This window comes from Cupressus sempervirens, chromosome 9 (assembly GCF_028749045.1).
Source record: "Cupressus sempervirens isolate cs-2001-9-10 chromosome 9, ASM2874904v1, whole genome shotgun sequence".
In the NCBI taxonomy this organism is placed as follows: Eukaryota; Viridiplantae; Streptophyta; class Pinopsida; order Cupressales; family Cupressaceae; genus Cupressus; species Cupressus sempervirens.
The window spans coordinates 55493255-55506537 of record NC_143126.1 but is presented as its reverse complement, the minus strand read 5'-3'; the positions used below and the strand labels follow the sequence as shown (position 1 = coordinate 55506537).

Here is a 13283-nt window from a genome sequence, read left to right as displayed (position 1 = left end):
CATTAGTCAAACCAAAAGGCATAACCAACCATTCATACAAACCATCCTTTGTCTTCAAAGTAGTCTTTCATTCATCACCTTCTCTAATTATGATCACATGATAACCACTCTTCAAATCAATCTTAGTAAAATAGTTTTCTCCACTCAAACAATCCATTATGTCATCCATCCTCAGCATAGGAAACCTATATTTCACTATGCTCTTCTTAATAACTCTGGAATCAGTACACATTATCCATTCTCCATTCTTTTTAGGTGCCAATATAGTAGGTACAATGGACTCAAGCTTTCTCTGATCAAACCTTTCTGCAACAACTCATGCACTTGTCTATTAAGTTCTTCATTCTTTGTAGGTGTAAATCTATATGGTAATTTATTTGGCAAACTAGTTCAAGGAATCAGATACTCGGTCCTCTAGGAATTATAGCAAAAAAAATTTGGTTCCTTTTCAATTTTTTTCAATTTTTTTCCCATTGACCATGCAAATTTTCCCAGTAGTACAATTCACCTCATCTAGACTTTCAACCAAAGGCAAAAATATTTTCTTTTTCCCATTTACCCAAAGAGTATATTGATTCTATCTTCCATCATGTATAGCATATCTATCATATTTCCAAAGTCTACCCAACAAAATATGACAACAATCCATATGTATAATATCACATAGAACTTCATCAAAGTAATATCCAATCTTGAACTTCACAATACATTGTTCACTTACCAATATCTTATGCTCATCCATGATCCATAAAACATGATAGGGTTTTGGATGCTTTAGCCTTTGCAACTACAACTTCATAACCATCTCTTCTAATGCCAAATTTGTAAAGTTTCCACTGTCAATGATCACCTTGAAACATTTTCCCACTGGAGTTTTCCCTCTAATTAAAGGTTCCCTAGTTAACAAATCTGGTGTTATTGTGTATGGTTATCTTTTTATGGTTGTTGTATCTACTATTTACATATTTCAAAATTAATAAGGATATTGAGAGTTGTTTTAATTGCATAATTGATTTATCCCAAACACCCCCCTCCCTTTTAGTTATCTTGGTGCACTTTACTTTGTAACATAGATGACCTCAACCTATTGACCAATTAGGAAATGTGAGAGGTATTTTGTGTAAGGAAGTTTATGAGGTCCTCCTATATAGAGTTTACATGATCAAATGGGAGATACGAAGGGTATACAGGTGGTCATGGTTGTTGACAATAAAAATTTGAGGGTTGTCTTGTAGTGAGTGGAGGGTTTTGTGGTTTTCCCTCAGAGAGTGGAAATTGTGTTCTTGTGCATTTGAAGTATTTATGGGGCTTAATTGTATTGTTCGTGCAAGAGGTGGTCTTTCATTTCTATGTCATTTTCTTGGATCCTTTGAAGCATCTAATTTTTTTTTTTTTTAAATTACAAACCTTAATTTAGTAAGAAATGCAAACATAAATGATAAAAAACTTGACAAAATACCTTGTCTATGAGGTGCCATCATTGAAAATGCTAAAAAATATCACCAATTTTTTAGAACTCAGTTGAGTTAAGGCTTCAAATTTTCTCTCCTTACTAATGTTTTGCATTTTTTGGCATCAGAAATGCCCTTTCCTATGAGAAACAATAGAAAAATAAAGGTCCTTAAAACTCGATCAACTATGTATTTTATTGTTTTGGCCAAGCTTGGCCACACTTTCAAATTTAAAATAAATTAATCGGGTTATTCATAAGTGGATTGAGTTACTGAATATTTTCTTTTTGGGGAGGTGGTGTCTACTAAATTGTACACCATCTTCGTGCACACCCCCAAAATTGATTTCTAAAAACTATCCCAGTCTGAAAGTCTAAAAGATCATAAAAATGTATAGGGATTAGGATAAGGTTAAATGGATGCATTGGATGATAAATGTAATGTTTTCAAGTACCCTTTCACTTTTAATGGAAGTTGGCTTTAAGGTGTGAGAGTAGAACTAAATGTAAGTGGATTGTCAAGGGGGTACGATTAATGATAGACGAGTCCTTTGTAAGATATTGTAGTAAGGGAGAACTTTAATCATTTAAAAGAGTTAATTTTCATGCTTAAAGGGATGTTGAGAACCCTCATCAACATTACAATGTCTAAGGGAAGTTATGGATTTTTACTTACCATCATGTATTGTCAAGAGATGCATGACTATCTCAAAGGTCATTAGGATTTGTGATTAGTATTATGCCTAGATTCAAAGTTTGGTATGGATCAAAGGGAATGTTGTTTGCGAGAAGCTAGAGATTGCAATAAATTTTATGCTTAATGCAACTAGGTCCAATCCTTGGGGTCATTATGAAGATCAAGAAATTTGTTGAGAGATTTTGTGATCAGTAAAGGATCTTGTTGCTTGATCCTATTGCTGAAAGTATTGAGGGTGATGTGATACTTGAAGGTAATCAAAGATAATGAGTTGAATGTGTGGAAGTGGAGTTTTTTTTTAGTACATTGTGTTGGTGAATGTTGTTACTAAACAAGAAGGAGAAAATAAATAAGTTTTAGAGTGAATGTGGATGGGTTCATGATGCACTGCATCACTTTCTTTTCATCCTTCTTATCTGTCACGTATTCTTTTGTCACTCTTGTTTTCTTATCATACAATGGATTACCCTTTTCATCTTTCATTGAGCTCTAGATACTTTTTTTTTCATTTTGTATAGATTCTCTATTAATAAAACATTACACATATATCTATTGGTACTACATCACATGTAATCTCATCCTTATATCTACAAATCTATAAATCAACAAAATATTTCTTGATTAATCAAATTTGATTACCTCCATACAACCAAAAAATGTAGTATAGTCTATGATGCTTGTCTTCCATTTCAACTTCTTGATCATTTCTAATGATGCAAAGTTATCTATGATACTATTGTCAAAACCACTCTGTAATATTTTTCATCTAATTTACAAATGGTTTGAAACACACTCTCCCATCTCAATGAGCTCTTGTTTTTTCTTTCGGTGGCTTCAAAAGCATTTTCATCATCACTAAATAGTCCATTTGCCTATAAAACATTTTACTAAACATTTTTTGCACATTCTCATTCTCTTTGTTACACTTTCTACCTACATGTCTTGGTGTAGAATCTACACTCTCATGCTCTTATGTGATTGGAGACCATTTAATACAAGTGAATAATCTGAGCCTTTTGAAATTGAGAATCATAACCAAATTAACTTCTAACACAATATGCACGAATAGGTCGTTCACAAAAAAACTCAAACACAAACACAATATACTCAAAATAGTGAATGGAATGCTAAGGACTTGTAGCTACCCACTGTAAGCTTTGAGATAGTGTACATCAAGATTTAACAATTCTTTTGAAGTTTTTCATATACATTATTGAAGAAACTAAATATATTATTTTAACTTTTAGGTAGTTATAATTAATGTAAGAAGATTCATTATGTACACATAGATCAAAAATTTGTTATTTAAAAATGATGTTCTATTATAGATATCCCAAATTTGTAAAATAATCCAATACTTTTTCTTATGCCTTATCCACTAAATTTTAATTACCAATATCTATATACAAATACTCCAATAACTTTGTGCTATTGTTACCAATAAAGTTGTACAATCCCTTCAATTAAATATTCTTAAAGATGGACGGATATTGAAAGGAAAGGAAAGGGGGTTTTATAGTCCACAACGCTATGTCATAATTTTTGGGTTTACGTATGATGAGAGTGATATGGAACTACCTCATACTCTTTTTCTAAAAATGCTTGACACTACAAACAACGTGTACATACCCTACCCTACATATCCTACTCTTTTTTATATAACTAACAAATAAAATTGTGCAATCTCTTAAATTAAATATTCGTAAAGATGAACAGCTATTGATATAGCTAACATATTTTATACACTACAGACTATCATACAGAGATAATAGAGAGAATAAATGAAAGATTAGGTGAGAGGGAAAACATGGCCATTATTTGTAAATATAATAATAATTGAAGGACTGGTTGTCACTGATGACTGGTGCAAAACAATATAATAGCCACGGACGTCTATCGGACAAGACAACACCTGTGACCTTAGATCATCAACACCTCTCTCCTGTCCTGCCCATTCTCTATTCTTACCGTTTCTGCCATTTCTGCTTAATTCGGCAACAATGGATGCTCTAAAAAACGTAGCCACAAAATTCAATGCAAGGATTCAACAGGATTCTTCTCCTTATCCCAATTCTCCCCTTGTTCTCACAGCTATTGCTGCCATTATTCTCCTCACCATTGCCCTTTTACGCCCTTGCAAAGACAAGCGCTCTTTAAAGCTTCCCCCAGGAGGTTTAGGGCTCCCATTGATAGGCGAAACCTTACAATTCCTCCGATCACTCCAGTCAGAGAAACCTCAGAAGTTTTTCGATGAGAGACTGAACAAATATGGCCATGTTTTCAAGACTTGTCTCATCGGCATCCCACAGTGGTGGTCTCTGGGTCAGAGGGAAACCGCTTTCTCCTCACAAACGAGAACAAATTGGTCGTCATGTCGTGGCCCAACACTTTCATGAAACTCGTCGGCCAAGATTGCCTTTTGGGCAAATCCGGAGAAAAACATTGGATTGTACGTTCTGCCTTTGCTCGTTTCTTGGGGCCCCAGGCGCTGCAAAACTACATGGCTAAAGTGAATGCACAGATCAAAGAGCACATCAATGAAAAATGGAAGAGAAAAGACCGAGTGAAAATGCTTCCTTTGGTGAAAGAGCTTGTTGCATCTATTTCAACTAGCTTGTTCTTCGGCATAGATGAGAAGCACCAGCAGGAACGGCTACATGAGCTGCTGGAAACTGTTCAATTGGGATTTTCTTCCATTCCGGTGAATGTCCCCGGATCCCGTTTTAACAGAGGCATTCGGGCGAAATCGGAGATGGATTCGATTCTGTCTTGTTTCATGGAAAAGAGAAAGATTGATCTGAGTTCGGGAATGGCGTCAAGTGACCAGGATTTGCTCTCTGTGTTGCTCACATTCAGAGATGAGAGTGGGAATCCACTCAGCCACAAGGAGATCGTTGATAACTTTTCAATGTTGCTTCATGGGTCCTATGATTCCACCAGTTCACCGCTTAAAATCCTGTTTAAGCTCTTGGCGTCTAATCCAGAGTGTTATGAAAGAGTGGTCCAAGGTATGTAGGATTCCTTGTTTTTCCTTCATTCTTTATTCATCTGTGTTTAGTAGCTTTGCAGGGTTAGGAAGGTGTCTGTTACCCATTAGATAATAGTGAACACTGCTAGAATTAATAGCGAGGTCTACATAATGAAGAAAAGGGTTATAGTATTTTCTGTATCAACATTTGGTCACATGTGAAATCTTGAAATTGAAATTGAATGTTTTGGATTGTATGATGTGGTCTATCATCAAGAACGTTCAAAGAAATGAATATTGGTTAGTTGTGAATCAGGAATGACTTAGAAAAACAAGTGAGGAAGGAGAAAAAAAGAGTAAGGCAGGGCATACAATTATACTGACATTATTAGACTTTCTTAAGTATGTTATAGCTGTCCATAAATGTGTATGTTTTGATCAGTTATCATCCTTTAGGGATCAGCTATTTGAATAGCAAACTGACTCATTGAACTTCTTAGATTTGAGTTGTAATTTCTAAGGAGTATAAAATCTACTTGTCGTTATAATAGTGAAGTGATCCATCTAAATCATAGTAAGACCATTGAATAGTGAGATTCCAGATGAACCATTCAAACATCTACTAAAAGAAATGCTTTCTAACAGAGCAATTGACAATAGCTTCAAACAAGGAAGATGGAGAAGAACTCTCTTGGAATGATTTGAAACAAATGAAAGACACATGGCAAGTTGTTCAAGAGACGCTGAGAATGTTCCCTCCTGTTTTTGGAATATTTCGCGAGGCCGTCACTGATATTCATTACGATGGCTACACAATTCCAAAAGGATGGAAAGTAAGTTGCCTACCGATAATGGCTACACCATCTCTTCTTTCTGTTGAACAATGTAAATCTTATTCTAACCCATGATCCGATTGAAACAGCTTCTATGGACAGCTTATACAACCCACCTGAAAGAAGAACATTTTCAAGAGCCGCAGATGTTCAAGCCTTCAAGATTTAACGAGGAAGGGGAAAATATGGCGCCTTACACATTCCTACCATTTGGGGCAGGCTTACGCATTTGCCCAGGTTGGGAATTTGCAAAGATGGAGATTTTGTTGTTTGTGCATCACTTTGTTAAAACTTTCAGCGCCTACACTGCAATTGATCCCGATGAGAAAATATTAGGAGATCCTTCTCCTCCTATCCCTGCGAATGGATTTCCCATTAAACTTCTCCTCGGATCTTAAAGCTATCAAATGAAGTAGCCACAATGCATTGCATTGCCATAATGTTGGAATGTCTTTGAAAATTTAGGGGTTTATGGATGACTCTGTTTCGAAGCAGCATATTTGTCCCCTGTTATTCCTCATCTCCAAATTAAGAACTCTTTACTGGGATAATGCCGTATGAAATGGATTAATGATCATTAAAACTTCACTGTTCCATGAAAGGGCAGACCCCGCAGGAAAAATGAAAGCTTGAATTGCTACTGGTCTCTGATAAGGAAAATGTAGCAAAACAATTATATAGTTTTATATATATATATATATATATGAGGGAAAAAATTGAAATCAAATGACTGTGAGCAATGATCAGCTTGTCATCCTCTTTAATCTTGATGTAGTTTATTCTTTTTTCTTTACATTCATTATCTGCGAAGTCCGTATCAATGTTAGTAAGCTATAATTTTATGAGATTATCTACTTTTATTCTTATCATTTGGCGCTTTGTTTGTTTTTGTTGTTTCATTTTTATTTATTTTAAATATTGGAAAAAGAGGGGTAAAATTTTATTAAGATAGAAAGGAATACAACAAGGAGCTTGATCCTGAGCAACAAGATCATCAAATTCTTGCACCATCTCAAAGGACAGTTGCCTCCTATCTCTAATATTCCAACCCGAATCATGACTAGAAGCCCATTTGGCTAAACAATCAGCAGTTCTGTTCCATTCAGGAGGAATATACGTGAGCCTAATGAACTGAAAAGAGGTAGAGAAGAGAATAATCTGCTTAACAACAATGGCCAGCTGCCAACTAACATCCTCAAGCTCTTGCGAAGAAAGCATGTTCACCACCACCTGGGAATCAGACTCACAGATAATCTTATTCCATCCCCGCAAGCAACACTGTTCCACAGCATATAAAATAGCCTGAGCTTCCATGAGATTGTTAGTATAATCACCCTTATGAACTGAGAAGAAAAATTTAACATCCCCAAAACTACAACAAGCCACTCCGCCAATACCAGTAGGGCCAGGATTCCCACGGGAAGAACCATCAGTGTTAATTTTTATTTTTAAATATTAATGATAAAGTGTGACATAATAACATGTGTACAATAAAGAAAGGAAAGAAGTTCTAATGTGATAAGGATTCTATTTTTAAAATTATTTATGAACGCTTCAATTTAAAAGTAAAGTCATCACTTACACCTAAAATATAAAATAAAAATAAAATAATTAATAATTTTAATATTTATTTATTTTTTCTTCATCAATCAAATGAATGGAGATTTCTATTCGACATTAAGTAAAACAATATTATTATTAATTTGTATTCTTATTGTGTTATATTGGAATAGAGATTCTTGAGACTATCTAGACAATTTATACCATTGTCATTACCCTAATATAATAAACAAAAAGGTTTAAGATTTTTTTAAGAAAACATAAAAAAATAGTAAATAAACATCTCGTTTGATGGAACAAGTTATAAACATCTAGATAATGCTTAGTTCAAATATTTCTAGATATTAAAAAAATCAAAAACATACACACGAAATTGATTTGTATAATCATTAAAGAAAGCCCACATAGCTTCCAACGACTTTCATATGACTCTTCAATATGTCTCTATTACATTTCTACCTTGATGGTCATAGTCTCTAGAAATTATATATTTGAGACAAAATGCTCATAGAATCTACAAATTAGATATTTTAGACAAGATTTATTTAAATTGATTAGCATCTTCGAATTGAATATTAAACAATTACCATATTATGTGTTTTTATACATAACTTTTTCGATTGTTCATTGACTTTATGGCCCCTAATATTATTCATATAATAATAATTAAAATACACTTTTGGCATTAGATGTGATCCTTGAAAGTGTTTCATTTTTAATGGTTTACATTTATTTGCAAAAGTCACTGTGGAGTAGGTGAATAGAAACATCTTGAAGAGTGATATTTTATTATCAATCACCTCCACAATAATTGATTTGGGGAGGAAAGTATCTCCTAAGATTCAATAGAAGATAAGATTAAGGGAAAAGTGAGATTAGGTCCAAGTTAAGGGAAGCTAAAAAGTCAAATGAGATTCTCTCACAAAGTGAAATTTCAAAAAATATTTGAAAAGATAAGATTTTTCATGTTTATGAACAAGTACTTACACCTTTGATGTAATGTCCCCACCTCTTGGCTTGAGTAATGGAGCTACAACTTCTAACAATAAACTATCTATAAAACCTACATAAAATGATAGTATATTATAAGATAAATGACTATTAAATTAACTATCCACTAATCCCATGCTAACCCACCTAATCATTAGAAAGTACTCTACTCAAATTTACCTAACCTTCTAGTGAGAATATTTCTCGATTAGGCAACCATCACGTTGAGAGTATCCTTATAAGACCTATGAGGTCTCAATTAATGAGTGCACTCATTAACAATAATTACTTGACAAGGATCCCACCTTTGGCCAAGTCTTTGATCTCTAACGTATGCATATGATTAACCACTACTATATATACATATGTACATACGTACATATATATGTGTGTGTGTGTATGTCTATCTATATATACATATATATGTGTGTGTATGTGTATACATATTTATGTATGTACACACACACACACACACACACACACACACGTGTGTGTGTGTGTGTGTGTATGTACATATATGTATATACACACACACACACATGTGTGTGTGTGTGTGTGTATCTATATATATGTGTGTTTATGTATATATACATATATATGTATGTATGTATTATGTACATGTATGTGTGTATGTATGTATGTATGTCTAGTTCCCACCACAAAATTATGTGAAAATAAACTTATTTTCCTTCAATCTTAGATTATGTTATAAATAACATATATAGGTAGAACAATCAAAAGTAAAAATTGGCTTTAGACCTATGTTTTATCTTTTATAATAATTCAAATTTCAACTCACCTGAAATTGCTAAGTTTCATCTCCCACCACATTTTTCAAAACAAATCTATTCTAACCAAAAGAAAAATTATACATTCTTGAAGAGGACTCTCTCCTCTAGAACGTCATGTAATTTTTAATTTTTTTGATATGATTTAATATTTTTTCCTTTCTCAAAATTGACATCTTCTCGAGTGTTAAAATGGGTACTTGTAGAATTTTTTAATTATAATATACTATATCTAATTAAAACACTATAAACTCTATATGTGAATATTCTTGACTGTAAGCTCTATAAAATGGTGTGTATATTTTATTTTAAAAATATCATAAAAAATAGTAAGAGTCATTGAAATGTCAGTTTTTTGAAATAATTTTATTTCTTTAGTAATGGATACAAACTAGTATAAAATATGCATTTAATAGACATTTTCAATTGGAAAAGGGTAACACCATATATAACTTAGCTACAATGAATTTGCCTAGATCATATGTTTGAATAAAATTGATTTTTAGATAGAAATACTCAAATTCAGTGGTTCTGATATGTCAGCCTGAAAGGTGACATAGCTTTGTATTTTTACCCCATTGTAATAAATAATAACTAACACCTTCATGATTTCCAAGCTCAGCAATCACTGCAAAGACATCTCCTATAAAACAAGTATACATACATGTGCACAGTATATAAGATAGTTCATTGATAATTAAATAACAAGTTGAGATTAATTGGCAAGTTGAGATTAATTTTTACAATACTTACCCACTTTTACCAATCCAGAGATATGATTATAATCATCAGAAATCAATGGAATATCATCAAAAAATTTATCGTCTTTATCAAATGTATCGGTAACATCAAGTGGTACTAAAATCCATGCACCTCTATATCCACATGTTTGATTGATGCATTCTTGATAGTCTTCATCAATGCAACTGTCACAAAAACATGAGTATTCTGTTGTCTTCAATGTCCAATTGTGATTATCTGTACTCATGATCGAATGTAAGGAACATTTATTTTCTATCCTCTTGCAACCATGTATGTTTTGTCTATTAACACCTAAAAGTTCATTACATTGAAAATATGGACAAATTAAATTTAAACTTCAACGAATCAAGATAAAACTTAAAAATGAATTTTTAAAACTTAATTGCATAAAATTTAAACAAATGTACACATCCATACCTATTATCTCCCAAAAGACTCTATATGGTACCTGTCGACTCATTCTTGATGATGTCCTAATCTCATCCGATGCAAAATGTGTCTTACACCATTTAACATCATGTGCATCATTTATACGAACTCCCTGATAATTAATTTGATACTTTCACAGAGCATGTTTGATGCAAGCTCCAACACCATCATGTTCACCTTTTCCATGCCCACTCTTGAAGAACTTCCACATGTGTTTTATATTCTCATTACGATAATATCTACATAATGCATAAAATGGTCTAGATGATTTGAACTATGTGGCATATAGATCAGACCAAACATAATATTTATCAACATTTATGTGTCTTTCTTTCAAATAAGAAAAGAACATATTGAAGCAATGTTCTACATAGTGAATGCCATGTTCTTTATCATCACTTATCTAAAAGTGATATTCTTTTTAATGACTCATGCTTCAAGTGTACTCTGAACACCATCCAAATCTAACTATGCATGCCTATAAAAAACATGCACCATAATAGTGACCTACTTAGAAAAGAAATAATTTGATTGAATTTATTTCTGATGAAACAAAGGAATAGTTCTCTACAAAGTCAATGACTGATACAATCATTCGAAGCGGCAAATTATCTCTCAAAGTTTGAAACTATTGTGCTTGCCACTTTGCAAAAAATGTGTGATGAATATAAGGTTGAATCAAATTCTTAAATCTATCCATAAATGTTACAATAGGTAACTCCTCTTCAACATATTCCAACCTTTTTGTCTCCTTCCCCAATTTTGTTTCATTCTTCACATACTTGTAACTTTTGCAATTCAATTTGTTTGTTACATCAATATTTTCAATTTCCAAAGGAAATAGAGCCAATTCACCACCTGTTTCACATAATCCTTTGATGCAATTTATTTGGCTAGCTGGATCATCTATTTTTTCACATAGAATGGATGATATAAACTCACTTCTACTAGAAGAAGCAACACGAAAACTATATGTGTCTTATACAAACTTTCAAAATACCTGATAGTGCAGATTAAACTCAATATGTTGATGACAACAACATGTTTCAAAGACTTTGTTTGACCTCACAAAGTATGGCTTCAATTTTTCAAACAACGTTTTCCCAATTTTTACATTAGGATGTTCACTACAAAATGACACGTATAACTCGTGATTTGTTGTGTCAAACCAATTTTTTGTATGATGTTCATATTGACCAGATGCAATCCTATGCCTAATAACATCTCTACTATTTGATGAAGGATGAGTGTTATCAATTCAAAATAATATGACTAAAATTTTGAATCCCTCATCAATCCTATCAGAACGAGGTGCTCTACGCATGATTGTCTAATTTCCTTCCATAGTACTATCATTCAGAATTAATTTTCTCTTAATATATTCTCTTATTTTTTTCCTACTAAAATCCATTTTAGACAAAATTGAAGATATTTGTCTATTTTGGGTGATATTCTTATTTACAATAGACATCAACATCACTTTTCTTGCCATGAACTTATCTTTAGTTTGAGACTATTTTCTTATGTTTTTCAAACCTTGTTTAACATTTTCAATCACATTAGTTTGCATGTTAAAAAATATTCTCTTCTTTGATGTTGTGTCTACACCTAACAATTTCAATGCCTCTTGCAACTTCTTTTGTGTAAGAAAAAGTGAAAGCAAATGAGCTTGTTCAAGGCTTTCAATGTTATCAAATTTAGTCATTATTTCTCTTATCTTCTTATTCATTGACCTTTTCTTAGACAAACTTAAGGGTTGAACAGTAGCTACAAGTGTTCTAAATTTATCCACATCCATTTTAAGTAAATGATCTAAATTTTTATGGGAAATTTCATTCCTTATAGATTGGACAATATATATGATTCTTTCATTCTAGTTCCTACACCTGATCCTGACCCTTCTCTAACTTTTGTTACTAGAATTTCTATAGGGAGCGATCTTAAGCCTTCTCCAACATTCATTGTTTAAGATTCTGCAGAGAAAGATTCTGACTCTTCTCTGACTTTTGTTACTTGAACCTCTGTAGGGAGTGATCTTGAACCTTCTCCAACATTCATTGTTTGAGATTCTGTAGGGAGTGATCATGACCCTTCTCCCATATGCACTTCTTCTACTTATGTTGAGCCTCCTTCAACATTTTATTCACCTTCACCCTATTGATTGTCTACAACAAGTTTATAAATGAATCAAATTAAATAAAAAATAAGATTGATACATAATTAAATTCAAGCCCATGAAAATAAATTTTATATATATATATATATATATTTTGTAGACCTTGTTTAATTTGATGATTGTTGGCATGCTAGTCATGTTTGTTATTGGTGACATACACTTATTCAAATTGTAAGTTCATAATGAGCATAATGTATAGTTAACAGTGTCAACCAAGCACTTCAATTGCTACCAAGTTATATAGTTGCTATCAAATCCTTTAGACAGATTTTAAGTTGCACCGAGGAGTTACTACAAAGTTAATGATTAGTAGTGTAAACCAAGCATCTTAGTGTGCTGAGTTTACTAATAAAAACTAAGTTGTGCAATACTTATTGAGTTCGCAGTTGATGTGATGTGAATCTAGTGTTAATCGAGCTACTCAGTGTTAACCAAGTAACTTAGTTTATACCAAGCTTTTAGTGATAGCATTGACTGAGATATGCAATGTGAATCAAGTGATTCAATTTATATGTTGAGTTTCACAATATTTGTTGAGTCACTAGTGCAGATCGAGTTCAAGACTACTTGGAAGTGATTAGTATGAACTGAGCTTCTACGTCTACCAAGTGCATGATGATGTTGAGCATT

General features: G+C 32.8%; 1 pseudogene across 1 annotated transcript; it reads left to right on the top strand.

Moving 5' to 3' along the window:
* Positions 1–3874: 3874 nt before the first annotated feature.
* On the top strand, positions 3875–6675 carry LOC149537608 (taxane 13-alpha-hydroxylase-like; annotated as a pseudogene). Its single transcript, XR_016355856.1, has 3 exons — positions 3875–5155; positions 5761–5948; positions 6038–6675. The product of XR_016355856.1 is annotated as a taxane 13-alpha-hydroxylase-like (transcript).
* The last annotated feature ends 6608 nt before the right edge of the window (positions 6676–13283 follow it).